Raw genomic sequence first — 16,140 nt, 5'->3', positions numbered from 1 at the left:
TGGTGGCTCAGGCCTGTAATCCTAGCACTCTGGGAGGCTGAGGTGGGCGGATTGTTTGAGCTCAGGAGTTCCAGACCAGCCTGAGCAAGAGCGAGACCCCATCTCTACTAAAAATAGAAAGAAATTATATGGACAGCTAAAAAATATATATATATAGAAAAAATTAGCCAGGCATGGTGGCACATGCCTGTAGTCCCAGCTACTTGGGAGGCTGAGGCAGGAGGATTGCTTGAGCCCAGGAGTTTGAGGTTGCTGTGAGCTAGGCTGATGCCACGGCACTCTAGCCTGGGCAACAGAGCGAGACTCTGCCTCAAAACACACACACACACACACACACACACACACACACACACACACAGCTTTAAAAAAAAGGAAAACAAACAAACAAACAAACAAACAGAAGAGCCTGTCTCCAGAGTTCCTTCCCTTTCCTTTAATTCGCTTAAGCAATATTGGCAAAGTGCTTTGGAATCGGACTCTCACAGCTGCAAGTATACCACAGGCACCTAAAACTATACAAAGTCTCAGCTTCCTCATCTGTAAAATAGAGATAATAATGGTCCCTATTTTAAAGGGTTTTTGTGAAGACCGAATGAGATGATGCTTAACCTGGCACCAGTACTGGGTAGGTGCTTGATACGTTCTAGCTTTTGTTATGACTTATAGAGGACCACCTATTTACCAGATCTGCACCCAATGTGAGGAAGCTGTCCATAAGCAGACCAATAAAATGATCAAAGAGAACATTTGCTGTTACCTAGTGAGGTACAACTCCCCTGGGCAGGTTATCAAAGGGCCCTGGACTTTGAAAGTTGTCCTGGAGCTGAATTTGGGAGAAGGAGCTTGAGAGAATTTAATTGCTCTGTCTAACAGGATGAAGAATTTAGAATTTGTTGGAAGTAAGATGAGAGAAGAAGGAGGTAAGAGAGGAATGGTGGGCATTGCTTGGAGTTGGGGGGGGGCGGTAAATGTGTAAAGAATATTTAAGAATTGAGGTGTTCAAATTCAATTTTAAGTTGTTGGTTTTGTGCCATTCACCTCTTCATCTCTTGTTGGCTAAACGCACAAAGGCCTTGTGTAAGTTTTCTTTTTTGGGGAGTGGAAATTGTGGAAAGAGGATGAGCTTCACATTTGGACAGCACACGTTGGTGTATTGATTGTTTATTGCAGCATAACAAATGTCCCCAAAATTTAGTGGCTTAAAGCAATGATTTCTTGGATCAGGAATCCAGGAGTGGCTCTGCTGGTTGGTTTTGGCCTGGGGTCTGTTACAAGGTTGCAGTCTAATGATGGCTAGGGCTGGAGTTATCTAGGAGGTTTCTTTGCCCACGACTGACGTCTGTACTGGGAAGCCTTCAACAGCTGGGGCTGGAACAGCTAGAGTTTATTGGACAGCTCTCTATTTTGTCCCTTTGTGGGCTTTCAAGGGGATCTCTCCAGCATGGTGGCTTCACGGTAGCTGAACATCCTCCATAGCTCAGAGGGAGGAGAACGCCAGCCTGAAGAGAGTTGCCTCTTAGGACCTTCTCTTGGAAGTCATTCAGTGCCACTTTCAGCACATTCTTTTGGTTTAGGCCATTACAAAGGTCTGCCCAGGTTCAAGGGGAGGGAACAGAGACCCCACCTCTTGATGGATGTGTCAATGTCACATTTCAAGAAGAGCATGGGGCTGGGCGCGGTGGCTCACGCCTGTAATCCCAGCACTCTGGGAGGCCAAGGCGGGTGGATCATTGAGCTCAGGAGTTTGAGACCAGCCTGAGCAAGAGCGAGACCCCATCTCTACTAAAACAATAGAAAGAAATTATATGGACATCTAAAAATATATATAGAAAAAATTAGCCAGGCATGGTGGCACATGCCTGTAGTCCCAGCTACTCAGGAGACTGAGGCAGAAGGATTGCTTGAGCCCAGGAGTTTGAGGTTGCTGTGAGCTAGGCTGATGCCACGGTACTCTAGCCCAGGCAACAAAGTGAGACTGTCTCAGAAAAAAAAAAGAAGAAGAGCATGGGGGATGGAATAGATGTTGATGCAACCATCTTTGGAAAATACATTCTACCACACTTGGGGTTATCAACTGAACCAATTCAGTGATAGCTGAAGCTCAAAGCTGGAGCCAACCAAGAGAAATCTTAGGGCAGGCTTTGGACTGCAAGACATGGGCTAGAGGTTCCAGCCAATCACATATGGCTCCTAAGGAGCAGAGAGATCCTGAGTAAGTGGAGAGTCATACATCTACATTCCTGGATAAGAAAATTTAATGTTGCAAAGACATCAAATTAATCTATAAACTTCATGCAATCCCCAACAAAATCAGTGAGTAGCTAGGACTATGTAGCTAGGGCAACACCACGCCTGCCTAATTTAAAAAACTTCATAGAGATGGAGATGGAGTTCTCACTATGTTGCTCAGTCTCTCAGTCTGATCTTGAACTCCTGGCCTTAAGCAATTGATCCTCCTGCCTAGGCCTCCTAAAGTACTGAGATTACAGGTGTGAACCACCACCCTGGCCAAAGAATTTCCCTGAAGAAGAAATTCTGCCTGTGCATGGCAGCTTTCTTTTTCTTTTTCTTGCTCTACCCTCCTCCCCATAGCAGCTTTCTATCCATTCCTTCTTCTCCTCTCTTTCTTGGACTCCAATTCCATGTGTTAGACCAGTGTTCCCCAAATTTTTTGGCACCAGGAACCGGTTTCATGGAAGACAATTTTTCCACAGATGGTGGGGGGGGGTGCGGCAGAGCTCAGGTGGTGATGCCAGCGATGGGGAGCAGCTGTAAGTACCCACCCACCACTCACCTCCTGCTGTGCAGCCTAATAGGCCCCCAACTGATACTGGTCTGTTGGAGGACAGGGTACTGCAGTGTTAGACTACTTGTTAGTGTCGCACAAGTCATTAAGGCTCTCTATTTTTATTAAACATTTTATTCAGGATAATTGTGGATTCACATGCCTTTGTAAGAAATAATACAAAGAGATTCTGTGCATTCTTTACCCAGTTTCCCCTAATGGTAACGTCTTGCAAAACTGTATTACAACATTACAACCAAGACTTGATATTGATACTGTCAAGGTAGAGAACATTTCCATCACCACAAGGACCCCTCGTGTTGCCCTTTTATAGCTAAACCACTTCCCTCCACCCCCAAGTCTTCCTTAACCTCTTACAACCACTAATCTGTTCTCTATTTCTATAATTTTGTCATTTAAAAAATGTGATATATATGGAATATTACAGTATGTAACATTTTGGGGTTTTAGCTTTTTTCACCCAGCATCGTGCTCTGGATTTTCACCCATGTTGTTGTATGTGTATGTAGCTCATTCCTTTTATTGCCAAGTAGAATGCCATGGCATGCAGTGGCTCACGCCTGTAATCCTAGCACTCTGGGAGGCCGAGGTGGGTGGATCGTTTGAGCTCAGGAGTTCAAGACCAGCCTGAGCAAGAGTGAGACCCCATCTCTGCTAAAAATAGAAAGAAATTAGCTGGACAACTAAAAATATATATATAGAAAAAATTAGCCGGGCATGGTGGTGCATGTCTGTAGTCCCAGCTACTTTGGAGGCTGAGGCAGAAGGATTGCTTGAGCCCAGGAGTTTGAGGTTGCTGTGAGCTAGGCTGACACCACGGCACTCTAGCCTGGGCAACAGAGTGAGACTCTGTCTCAAAAAAAAAACAAAACAGAATGCCATGGCATGGATGCACCACGGTTTGTTTAATCAGTCACCACTGAAGCACATCTGGATTGTTTCCTGTTTTTGATTATTTTTGAATAAAGCTGCTATGAACATTTATGTATAAGGTTTTGGGTGAACATAAGCTTTCACTTCTCTGGATAAATGCCCTGGAGTACAATTGCTGGCTTCTTCTTTTTTTTTTTTTTTTAAAGAAACTTCCAAAAAATTTTCCAAGTGGCTATACCATACCATTTTACACTCCCAGTAGCAATGTATGCATGATCCAGTCAAGTAGACGGATTCCTCCCTCTTTATTCTTCTTTTTAAAAATTGTTTTAGTTATTCTATTTCCTCTGCCTTTGCAGGTAAATTTTAGAATAATCTTGTCTATATTGTTAAAAATTCTTGCTAGTATTTTGATAGGAATTGTGTTAAACCTGCATATCAACATCTTTACTATGTTGTCATCTTCCAATCTACGATATGTCTCCCCATTTATTTAGTTCTTCTTTGAATTCTTTCATAAGCACATTATAATTCTCAGCAAACAAGTCCTATATAGGTTTTGTTAGGTTTATCCCTAAATATATAATTTCCAAGTGATTGTAAATGATACTGTATTTGTAATTTCTCTGTTTATGTGTTCACTGTTAGTATATAAATATAATTGATTTTTGTATATTTATCTTTGTATCCTAATACTCTGTTGAATCACTTATTAATTATAGAGGGTCTTTTTTTAGGTAGTTTTTTTGAATGTTCTATGTAGACAATCATCTGCACAAAGGGACAGTTTTAGTTTTTCCTTTCCTATCCACGTACCTTTCATTTCCATTTCTTTCTTTTTTTTTTTTTTTTGAGACAGAGTCTCGCTCTGTTGCCCAGCTAGAGTGAGTGCCGTGGCGTCAGCCTAGCTCACAGCAACCTCAAACTCCTGGGCTTAAGCGATCCTCCTGCCTCAGCCTCCCAAGTAGCTGGGACTACAGGCATGCACCACCATGCCCGGCTAGTTTTTTCTATATATATTTTTAGTTGGCCAGATAATTTCTTTCTATTTTTTTTTTTTTTTAGTAGAGACAGGGTCTCGCTCTTGCTCAGGCTGGTCTCGAACTCCTGACCTCAAGCGATCCACCCGCCTTGGCCTCCCAGAGTGCTAGGATTACAGGCGTGAGCTACCACGCCTGGCCTCATTTCCAATTCTTGTCTTATTGCACTGGCTAGCACTTCCAGCCCTCTGTTGAAGAATAGTGGTGAGAGGAGGCATACTTACCTCCTTCCTGATCTTAGGGGCTGTGATGGTCAATTTTATGTATCCACCTGGCTAGGCTAGAGTCCTCAGTTATTTGATTAAACACCAATCTAGGTGTTGCTGTGGAAGTATTTTGTAAATGTGATTAAAGTCTTTAACCAGTTGTTTATAAGTAAGAGAAATTACCCTAGATAATCTGGATGGACCTGATTCAATCAATTGAAAGGCAGAACTGAGAATTCCCTGAAGAAAAAGAAACTCTGCCCGTTCATAGCAGCTTCAGCTCATCCTGAAAGCTCCAGTGCATGTTTCCTGATGGTCTGCCCTGCAGGTTTTGGATTTGCCTTACCAGCCCCCACAATTTCATAAGCCAATTTCTTGCACTAAGTCACTTAGTATATATCTCCTACTGATTCTGTTTCTTTGGTTGAACCCTGACTAATAAGTGGGGGTGGGCATTATTTGCTTTTTCATAATTAAGTATAAGTTAGCTGTACTTCTTTTGCAAATACTTTTTATCAAGTTGAGGAACTTCTGTATTCCTAGTTTGCTGGGAGTTTTTTTTTTAATCATGAATGTAGAATTTTGTCAAATGCTTTGTCATCTATTGATATAATAATGTAATTTTTCTTCCTTAGTCTGCTAATGTAGTGGGTTACTTTGATCAATTTTTTTTTGCTTTTTTTGAGACAGAGTCTCACTCTGTCGCCCAGGCTAGAGTGCAGTAGTGTCATCATAGCTCACTGCCACCTCAAACTCCTGGGCTCAAGCAGTACTCCTGCCTCAGCCTCCTAAGTAGCTGGGACTACAGGCACGTGCCACCATGCCTGGCTAATTTTTGTAATTTTTTTTTTGGTCTTGTTTTTGTTTTTGTGATTTTTGAATATTGAACCAGCCGTGTGTTATATAATTCTGTATGTTGCTGAATTTTTTGTTAAGAATTTTGCATCCATAGTCATAAGGGAATTGGTCTATAGCTTTCTTTATTGTTGTACTGTCTGTGGTTTTGCTATAATATCAGGGTAATACTAGCTTCATAAAATGAATTGGAAAGTATTCTCTCTTCTTCTATTTTCTGGAACAGATTGTGTTTATTCTTAAAACATTTGGTAGAATTATCCAGTGAAATCATGTGAGCCTGAAGATATTTTGGGGTAGGGAGTGTTAAATTATAAATTCAATTTTCTCTGTAATTCAGGGCTATTCAAATTTTCTATCTCATGTTGGATAAATAATAGTAGTTTGTGTTATTTGAGGAATTGTTTCAGTTCATCTGAGTTGTCAAATTTATGTGTCTAGAGTCATTTGTAGAATTCCCTTATCTTTTTGATGTTTGCAAGGTCAGTGGTAATATTCTTTGTTTTATTCTTATTGGTAATTTTTGTCTTCTCTCTTTTTTCTTTGTCCGTCTTGTCAGAGATTTGTCAATTTCACTGGCCTTTGTTTCATTGATTTTTCTCTATTGTTTTCTGTTTTAAATTTTATTTCTGTTGTTATTTTTGTTAATTACCTTCTTCTGTTTGCTTTTGATTTATTTTGCTCTTCTTTTTCTAGGTTCTATGATAGGAGCTTACATAGACTTTTCTTGTTTTCTATTGCATGTATTTAGTGCTGTGTGTGTCCCTACCAGCACTGATTTAACTATTTTCCATCAATTTTGATGTTTTATTTTACATTCACTTCAATATATATTTTTCCCATGAGATTTCTTCTTCAAACCATGGATTATTTAGAAATGTGTTGTTTAGTTTCCAAACTCTCCAAACTCTCTGCGGAGTTTCTTGTTATCTTTCAGTTATTGATTCCTACTCTGATTCTATCATGGTCAGAGAACCCATTCTGTATAGTTTAATACTTTTACATTTGTTGAGATTTGCTTTATGGCCTAGGATATGGTCCGTCTTGGTATGTCTTATGTGAACTTGAAAAGAATGTGTATTCTGCAATTGTTGAGTAAAATACTCTATAAATGTCAATTAGATCTTATTAGTTGATGGTTTGTCTAGTTCGTCTATATCCTGGCTTATTTTCTATCTAGTTGTTACATCTATGTTGGGAAGGGAATGTTGACTTTCCAACTATAATTATGCATTTTTCTGTTTCTTTTTTCAGTTCTATTAGTTTTTATAACTGGTATATTGAGATATATATTGAGATATAATTCACATACCATACAATTCATTTATTTAAAGCATAAAATTTAGTGGTTTTGAGCATCTTCACAGAGTTGTACAACTGCCACCACAATTAATTTTAGAACATTTTCATCACTCCAAAAAGAATTCCTGTACCTACTAGCAGTCACTCCCCATGTGTTCCTAACTGCCCCCTCCCCCTAGCTCTAGATAGCCATCAATCTACTTGCTGCCTTTATAGATTTGCCTATTAGGAATATTTCATATAAATGAAATAGTAGAATATGTGATCCTTTGTTACTTACTTCTTTCACTTAGAATAATGTTGTCAAGGTTTGTCCATGTTGTAACATATATCAGTGCTGCATCTCTTTTCATCACCAAATAATATTCCATTATGTGGATATAATGCATTTTATTTATCTAGTTATCTGTCAGTAAACATTTGGGTTGTTTCCACTTTGTGGCTATTTTGAAAAATGCAGCTTTGAATGTTTGTGTGCAAGTTTTTGTCTGGAGATATATATATTGTTTGTACCAATTTATGGTGTACATGTGAGATTTTATTACATGTACATAATGCATAGTGATCAAGTCAGGGTATTTAGGGTGTCCCTCACCCTAGTACAATACATTTTTATTAAGTATAGTCACCCTACTCTGGCGCCAAACATTGAATTTATTCCTTCTATTATTATCTAATATTTTACTGCATGTTTGTACCTTTAACCCACTTCTCTCCTCCCCTCTGCCTCCCACTCACTCATCTCAGTCTCTGTTATCTATCCTTTTACTTTCTACCTCCATATGATCAAATATGTTAGCTCCCACATATAAGTAAGAACATGTGATATGTTCTTTTTATGCCTGGCTTATTATTAAAGATAATGACCTCCAGTTCTATCCATGTTGCTGCAAATGTCATGATTTCTTTTTTCTTTTTTCTGAGACAGAGTCTCTTTGTGTTGCCTGGGCTAGAGTGCCCTGGCGTCAGCCTAGCTCACTGCAACCTCAAACTCCTGGGCTCAGGCGATCCTTCTGCCTCAGCCTCTTGAGGAGCTGGGACTACAGGCGTGCACCACCATGCCTGGCTAATTTTTCTATTTTTAGCAGAGATGGAGTCTCGCTCTTGCTCAGGTTGGTCTCAAGCTCCTGACCTCAAGCAATCTTCCCACCTTGGCCTCCCAGAGTGCTAGGATTACAGGTGTGAGCCACCACACCCAGCCACCTTGCAATATATTTTGAAGTCAGGTAATGCAATGCCTTCACCTTTATTCTTTTTCCTCAGGATCGCTTTGGCTATTCAGGCTCCTTTTGGGTACCATTTAAATTTTAGGGTTCTTTTTTCTAATTCTATGAAGAATAACATTGGTATTTTAATAGGAATTGCATTGAGTCTGTATATTGCTTTGTCCTCATCTGGTTTTGGACAATATTAATGATATGATAATTTAATAAAATTAAAATATCATTTAAAAATATTAATTCTTTCAATCCATGAGCATGAGATGTTTGTACATTTGTTTGTTTCATCTTTAATTTCTTTCATCAGTGTTTTGTAGTTTTCCTTGTAGAAATCTTTTACGTCCTTGGTTAAATTTATTTCTAGGTATTTCCTTTTGTAGGTATTGTAAGTGGGCTGGCCTTCTTGATTTCTTTCTCAGCTGAATCATTATTGGTGTATAGAAATGCTACTGATTTTTGCATGTTGATTTTGTATCCTGCAACTTTACTGAATTCATTTATCAAATATAAGAGTTTTTTGGTGGTGTCTTTAGGTTTTTCTAGACATAAGATCATATCAATAAATGGGAATAATTTGACTTTTTTCTAATTTGGTTGCCTTTTCTTTCTTTCTCTTGCCTGATTGCTCTGGCAAGGACGTCCAGTACTATGTTGAATAGGAGTGGTGAAAGTGGGCATCCTTACCTTGTTGCAGTTCTTGGAGAAAAGGCTTTCCACTTTTTCCCATTCAGTAGGATGTTAGCTGTGCATTTGTCCTATACAGCCTTTATTATTTTGAAGTATGTTCCTTATATTCCCAGTTTCTTGAGAGTTTTTATCATGAAGGGATGCTGGATTTATCAAATGCTTTTTCTGCAGCTATTGAGATGATCATATCATTTTCATCCTTAATTTGTTGATGTGATTTATCATATTTATTGATCTGTGTATGTTGAACCATCCTTGCATCCCTGGTATGAGTCCCACTTGATCATGATATATTATCTTTTGGAAGTGATATTGGATTCAGTTTGCTAGTATTTTGTTGAGGATTTTTGCATCTATGTTCATCTGGGATATTGGGCTGTAGTTTTCTTTTTTTGTTGTGTCCTTGTCTGGTTTTGGTATCAAAGTGATGCTGGCCTCATAGAATGAGTTAGAGAGAATTATCTTCTCTTTGTTTTTTTGCTTTGTTTTGTTTTTTTGGAATAGTTTCAGGAGGATTAGTATTAGTTCTTCTTTTATATTTCATAAAATTTGGCCGTGAATCCATCAGTCCCAGGATTTTCTTTATTGGGTGATTTTTTTTTTTTTTTAATTACTGACTAAACTTCACTACTCGTTATTGGTCTATTCAGGTTTTCTATTTCTTCCTGGTTTGATCTTGGTAGGTTGTATGCTTCCAGGATTTTATCTATTTACTTTAGGTCAGTGTATAGTTGTTTATAATTGTCTCTAATGATCTTTTGTATTTTTGTAGTATCAGTTGTAAAGTCTCCTTTTCCATTTCTGATTTTGTTTATTTTAGTTTTTTCTCTTCTTTTCTTGGTTAGTCTAACTAATGGTTTATCAATTTTGTTTATCTTTTTGAAGAACCAACTTCTGCTTTCTGACCCTTTGTGTTTTTTTCCAGTGTCCATTTCTTTAGTTCTGCTCTGATCTTTTTTTTTTTTGAGACAGAGTCTCACTCTGTTGCTCAGGCTAGAGTGCCATGGCATCAGCCTGGCTCACAGTAACCTCAAATTCCTGGGCTCAAGCAATCCTCCTGCCTCAGCCTCCCAAGTAGCTGGGACTGCAGGCATGCACCATCATGACCAGCTAATTTTTTCTATATATTTTTAGTTGTCCAGATAATTTCTTTCTATTTTTAGTAGAGATGGGGTCTCACTCTTGCTCAGGCTGGTCTTGAACTCCTGAGCTCAAATGATCCACCCGCCTCGGCCTCCCAGAGTGCTAGGATTACAGGCGTGAGCCACCGTGCCCGGCCTTGCTCTGATCTTTATTATATCTTTTCTTCTACTAATTTTGAGTTTGAGTTGCTCTTGCTTTTATGGTTCCTTAAGGTGCATCATTAGATTGTTAATTTGTAATCTTTCTGCTTTTTTGATGTATACATTTAATGCTATAAACGTCTCACTTAGCACTGTTTTCACTGTATCCCACAGGTATATGGTGGCCATTTTCATTTGTTTCGAAAATTTGCTTGATTTCTTTCTTAGTTTCTTTGTTGACCCAGTGGTCCCTCAGGAGCATGTTGCTTAATTCCATGTATTTGCACAGTTTCCAAAGTTCTTCTTAGTATTGATTTCTCGTTTTATTACATTGTGGTCTGAGAAGATACTTGATAAAATTTTGATTTTTAAAAATTTGTGGAGACTTGTTTTGTAGCCTAACATATGGTCTATCCTGGTGAATGTTCCATGTGCTGATGAAAAGAATATATATTCTGCAGCTGTTGGATAGAATGTTCTGTAAGTGTCTGTTAGGCCCATTTGGTCTAAGTTCAGTTTAAATCCAATGTTTCTTTGCTGATTTTCTGTCTAGATGATCTGTCTCATGCTGACAGTGGGATGTTGAAATCTCCTGCTATTACGTACTGCAGTCTCTCTCTCTCTCTTTAGATCTAGTAATATTTGCTTTTTGAATCTAGGTGCTCCAGTGTTGGGTACACATATATTTAGAATTGTGATATCCTCTTGCTGGATTGATTACTTTTTTCATTATATAATGACCTTCTTTATCTTTTTTTTTCTTTTTTTTTACTATTCTTGACTTCCAGTCTATTTTATCTGATATAAATATAGCTACTCTTGCTTGCTTTTGGCTTTGGTTTGTGTAGAATATTTTTTCTATCCGTTTACTCTCAGTCTATATGTGTCTTTACAGGTCAGATGTTCAGGGCTGTTCCAGGGCTCTAAGTTTACTTTTGGTTTTGCAGCTAGTTGTACGGTGTATCTCTTAATCTCAGAATATAGGGTTTTCTCCTAAGGTTTAGCCCTTTTGGGATTTTAGTGGAATGTCTTTTACCAGCTCTAATAACTTGGTAGAATTTGAACTTCACACTGTCTTCCTTGCAGTCAGTGGGTAGCAGCTAAAATCTTGGCTCAGTACTTTCCTCCTTCCAGCTATCGGTTTCCCCCCAAGTTATTTGGAGTCTTGTTTGTGCACATGCAGTTCAAGGCTTAGCCAAGGATTTGAGGGGAGTTTATGTGCAGATTTTTGGTTATTCCTCTTTGTGGATCTTTTCTTTCTGGGGTTTGTCCCTCAATTTTCAGTCACTGTAACAGCCCTGAACTCTGTCCTCTGATTCATCAGACCAACAAGATTCTGAATTTCTGCTTGAATTTTAGCTTTGCTGTGCTATGGAGACTAAGAACTTTTCCTTGGTGGACAATCCATATAAATGTGGATCATATACCCAGTGTGGTTCTCTTATTTTAAATGCTGAATCCCCTTCCAGTTTATGTCTGTTTTGGGTCACTTTCCTGTGCCTTAATTCAGGTTTTTTGTTGTTGTTAAATATTTTGACCAGCATTTATTAATATAATTGTCATCCGTGGAAGGGTTAGTCAGATGCAATCTACTCCACCATTACCAGAGCTAGAACTCAGCCCAGTGTAGGAACTTAAAGTTTAGTGAGCTCCTTCTTTGTAGTAGGTATGTCTAACACTGGACAAAATAGATATAGTCCCTCCTTTCACAGAGCTCATGTTTGGGATTACGGGTTCAGAGACGTGTGCTGAGAGCTACATTGGAGGACATTTGGGGGACTACGGGGACCTAGAGTATATTGGTATCAACTCTCCAGGAAACGTTTTGCTGGGATCCCATTTGCAGCCTCTGTCTCAGAGATCCTAAGCTCAAATAAAAAATAAATAAAGCTCCTTGAGCTTTTCTTTCATTCCTCTCTTCTTCCTTTTCCTTCATTTCTCTCTTTCTCCCTCCTTTCCTCCTCTTTCCCTTTCTTTTTTCTGAAATATTTACTGAGTATTTTCTCTGTAGCCAGGTTCTGTTGTGTTTACTATAGAGGGTATGGTGATCCTTCATCTCCAGAAAGTCTCTCCAGGGCCAACAAGCAGGATTAGCCCAGAAAACATGGCTGAAATCCATTGTTAATTTTTTATTCCACAAATATTTCTTGAAGACCTACCATTTGTCAGGCCTGCTGGTGAGAGGAAATAATTAAATGACATAATCATGAAAAGCGTAGCTAGGAACCACCATTTATTAATCACTGTGATGGATAATTTTATGTGTCAACTCAACTAGGCTAAGGGATATTAGCTGGTAAGACATTACTTATAGGTGTGTCTGTGAGAGTGTTTCCGGAAGAGATTAGCATTTTGAATCAGACTGAGCAAAGAACGAACGTCTACCCTCATCTAGGTAGGTGGATATAATCCAATCCATCAAAGGCCCGACTAGAACATAAGACAGGGGAAAGGTGAATTCTCTGTCTCCTTGAGCTGGGACATCTCTCTCCTCTTGTCCTTAGACATCAGAGTTCCTGGTTCTTGGACCTTTAGTCATTGAACCTTCAACCAGCCCCACCCCTTCTTAGACATTTGACCTAGGACTGAATTGCACCACTGGCTCCCCTGGGTCTCCAGCCTGCGCATGGCAGATCACTGCACTCCTTGGCCTTCGTAATCACGTGAGCCAACTCCCGTAATAAACCTCCTCTTACATGTCTATATGTATCCTATCGCTTTTGTTTCTCTGGAGAACCCTGACAAATACAATAATAATGTTTATAATTTACATATTTATTTTGTTATAAATATTGTGTATTTATAACAATATTTATCAAGCACTTGCTATATGACAGATAATGCACTATGTGTTGCATGCATTTTGTCATTAACTCCTCACAGCCACTCGATGAGGTAGATCCCTTGATTATCCCCATTTTACACACAGGAAGCCTAAGGCTTAGAGGAAGGAAATGATCTCCCCAGCGACACACACCTGTTTTCCCAGTTTCTGGTCCAGGGTAGGTCCCTGTCACATGCATTTCCTCCCTCTTGCCCGAAGGCTGCAGCATAGGGTTGTGAATTTTAGGCTCCACACAAAATGGAGAGGGGAGTGGCGCTGAGACCAGCCTGGCGACTAGCTTGCCACAAGCTTTTATTTTGCTGTTTCTAGCCTTTTTCAGAGAAGAATTCTTAGACTCTTCTGTTTGACTTGAGGCCTGAGCAGGTTATAGTCCCCAGACTCTAATCGCTAACCTTCCGATCTCCGGATCTTTTCTTACCAACTCTGACAGGAAGGAGGGGCGGGTGCGCAGGGCGGGAAGAAAAGGCCAGGCTCCCTTTCCCACCAGTTCCTCAGTCCAGCTCCATCCAGGTGGGCAGTAATCAGGCTGGCTGGTCCTCTGGCGCCACCTAGTGGTCCTTTTTCACAGCACGCCATGCTGAAAGCCCCTTTCTCAGGCGAGAAACGGAGAGGTAGGTTTAGCCCCGTGGGAGCTCAACGAGGGGAGAGACTATGGCTTCCGGGGAATTAGAAGCTGGAATTTGGATTCAGCTAGACTTGGACCCTGGTTCCACCACATACTGATTGTGTGGTTTTGGGCAAGTCACTTCACCTCTTTAAGACTCAGTTTCCTCATTTGTAAAATGGGGAGAATTCCAATGCCTCTTGATGCCCATGAAGCGCTTACCATTGTGCCCAGAGCGCCTTGGCTATTTACTTCAGGTAGATACCAGGCCTGTGTAGATTTCTTTTCTCAGCACACCCTTACTTAGCACTCCACAAAGTCCTGTCCTTCCCTTCTTACTCTCCATACTCTTCCTGGGCCATTTTGTCCACCCCATTGACTTTAACTGTCACCTATGTGTTTCCCCCAGAGCCTCTGACCTGCTTCTCCAACTGCTTGTTGGATGTTCCCCAGGCACCACCAACTTGACTTGTCCAAAATGAAATTATTTTCTTGCCCACAAACCTGTCCCTCTTCCTGTGTGGCCTATGAAGCCAGAGGTTCCACCCTCTGCCCTTTTGCTTAAGCCAAAAATATGGGTGTCAGCCTTGACTGTCCTCTCTCTTCCCTTAGGAGTACTGTCACCATGTCCCAGTGGCTGCACCTCACAGGTGTTTAATCCATCCCCTCTCTCCATCCCACTGCAACTGCCTTACTCAGCACACCATTTTCTTTTACTTGGATTATTGCAACTGCCTCTTAATTTTGACTCCTCGCTTCCACTTTCACCCCCATGTTTACCCTCAGTGTTCCTTTCTGGAGGCTCTAAGAGAATTCATTTTCCAGCCTTTTCCACCTTTTAGAGGCTTCCCACTTTCCTTGGTTCCTCCTTCCTCCATCTTCAAAACCAGCTGAGTTGTGTTTTACTGACCACTCTTCCAGAATAAAATCTCCCTCTGCTTCTCCCTTCTGTCTTCCTCTCTCACTTTTAAGGACCCTTGTGATTACATTGGGCCCACCTAGTTAATCTGGGACAGTCACCTCATCTCATGATCTTTAACTTAATTACATCTGCAAGTTCCATTTTTGCCATGTAATGTAACAGATTCACAGGTTCTGGGGATTAGGACATAGACATATTTAACAGTTCTTTACTTTGTGTACCACAGTCTGTTCTCTGGCCCCCAAATATTCATGTCTATCTCACATGCAAAATACATTCACATCATTCTAAGGTCCCCAAAAGTCTCAGCCACTTAGAGCATCAACTCAAACTCCAAAGTCTCATCTAAATCTCTTCAGTTCAAGAATTTCAAATCTCATCATTGAAATAGTCTAAATTAGGTATTGGATGAGACTCAAATAATCTATCCCGGGGCAGAGTTCCTTTCCATCTGTGGACATATGACATTAGAAAACAAGCTGTCTGCTCCCAAAATACAATGGCATAGGATAGCAGTTATAGACATTTCCATGCAAAAACCAATTTCAAAATTAAGTTAGACAAACTCCATCAGGGTTCAAGTCCTAGGGATAACACTCTATGGTTCAAGGCTTTGCCCTTTGAGCTCACATCTCCACCCTTTGAATCATTCTTTTTTCATGAAAGGTTCAGCACATGTTTGCAGCTGGATAGGTTTATTGATTTGTTTCCTGCCTGTGTAATTTTGAGGACCTCACAGCCTTCTTTCATTTCATACTCTCCCTATCCCTTTCAGTCCAAGCTGCAGTGTTTCTGCTCGTATAAATTCCCAAAAACCTTGTAGGTCTCTCATGTATGTCCTGGGAACACACTCTGTTAGACAAAAGGCTCCTTCACAGGTCTTCTCTAGATGCTCTCATTTGTATTTTTGGCTCCTGTTGAGGTAGCAGTGGGGATATATGAGTCACATTCTAAATCTCTTCAAAAAGCCATTTATGTGATTGAATACTCTGACCTTTTGGTCTTTCCGAGGTATTAGCAAAAGGTCATCTGGCCGTATTCTCAGCTTGTTCTCTAAAGCACACATCCTCTTATTTATTTTTTTTTTTTTAATATGGAATGCTTCATGATCCTTGCACAGGGGCCATGCTAATCTCCTCTGTATCGTTCCAATTTTACTATTAATATATGTGTTGCCAAAGCACGCACAAAAAAGCCCACGTTCCTGACACTGAACTTCATTATTCTAACATTTTTTACAATCTGAATAGGCTGAGAATCCCCTAAATCATCAAGTCCTGGTTCATTTTTTGTTTAACAGTTCTCTCGTATTATATATTTCCCCTCACATTTTATTATACGCAGCAAGAAGAAACCAGGCCACACCCTTCAACACTTTGCTTAAAAATCTCCTCAGCTAAATTTCCAAGTTTATTGTTTCTAAGTTCTGCTTAGAACTTCAACACAACTTCCAGGCACAATGTTAAGTGGTTTCTCACTGTGTGACAAAGATCCCCT

The 16,140-nt window shown here is 40.0% G+C and overlaps 1 non-coding gene across 1 annotated transcript; it reads right to left on the bottom strand.

Annotated features, from left to right (window-relative positions):
* Positions 1 to 15,715: 15,715 nt before the first annotated feature.
* On the bottom strand, positions 15,716 to 15,827 carry LOC123636204. The gene has a single exon (XR_006734407.1). It is a non-coding gene; the product is annotated as a U6 spliceosomal RNA (small nuclear RNA).
* Between the last annotated feature and the right edge of the window lie 313 nt (positions 15,828 to 16,140).

The sequence above is a fragment of the Lemur catta genome, chromosome 3, assembly GCF_020740605.2.
Source record: "Lemur catta isolate mLemCat1 chromosome 3, mLemCat1.pri, whole genome shotgun sequence".
Taxonomy (NCBI): Eukaryota; Metazoa; Chordata; class Mammalia; order Primates; family Lemuridae; genus Lemur; species Lemur catta.
Note: the sequence above shows the minus strand (reverse complement) of the source record. Positions and strands in the feature narration are given on the sequence as shown.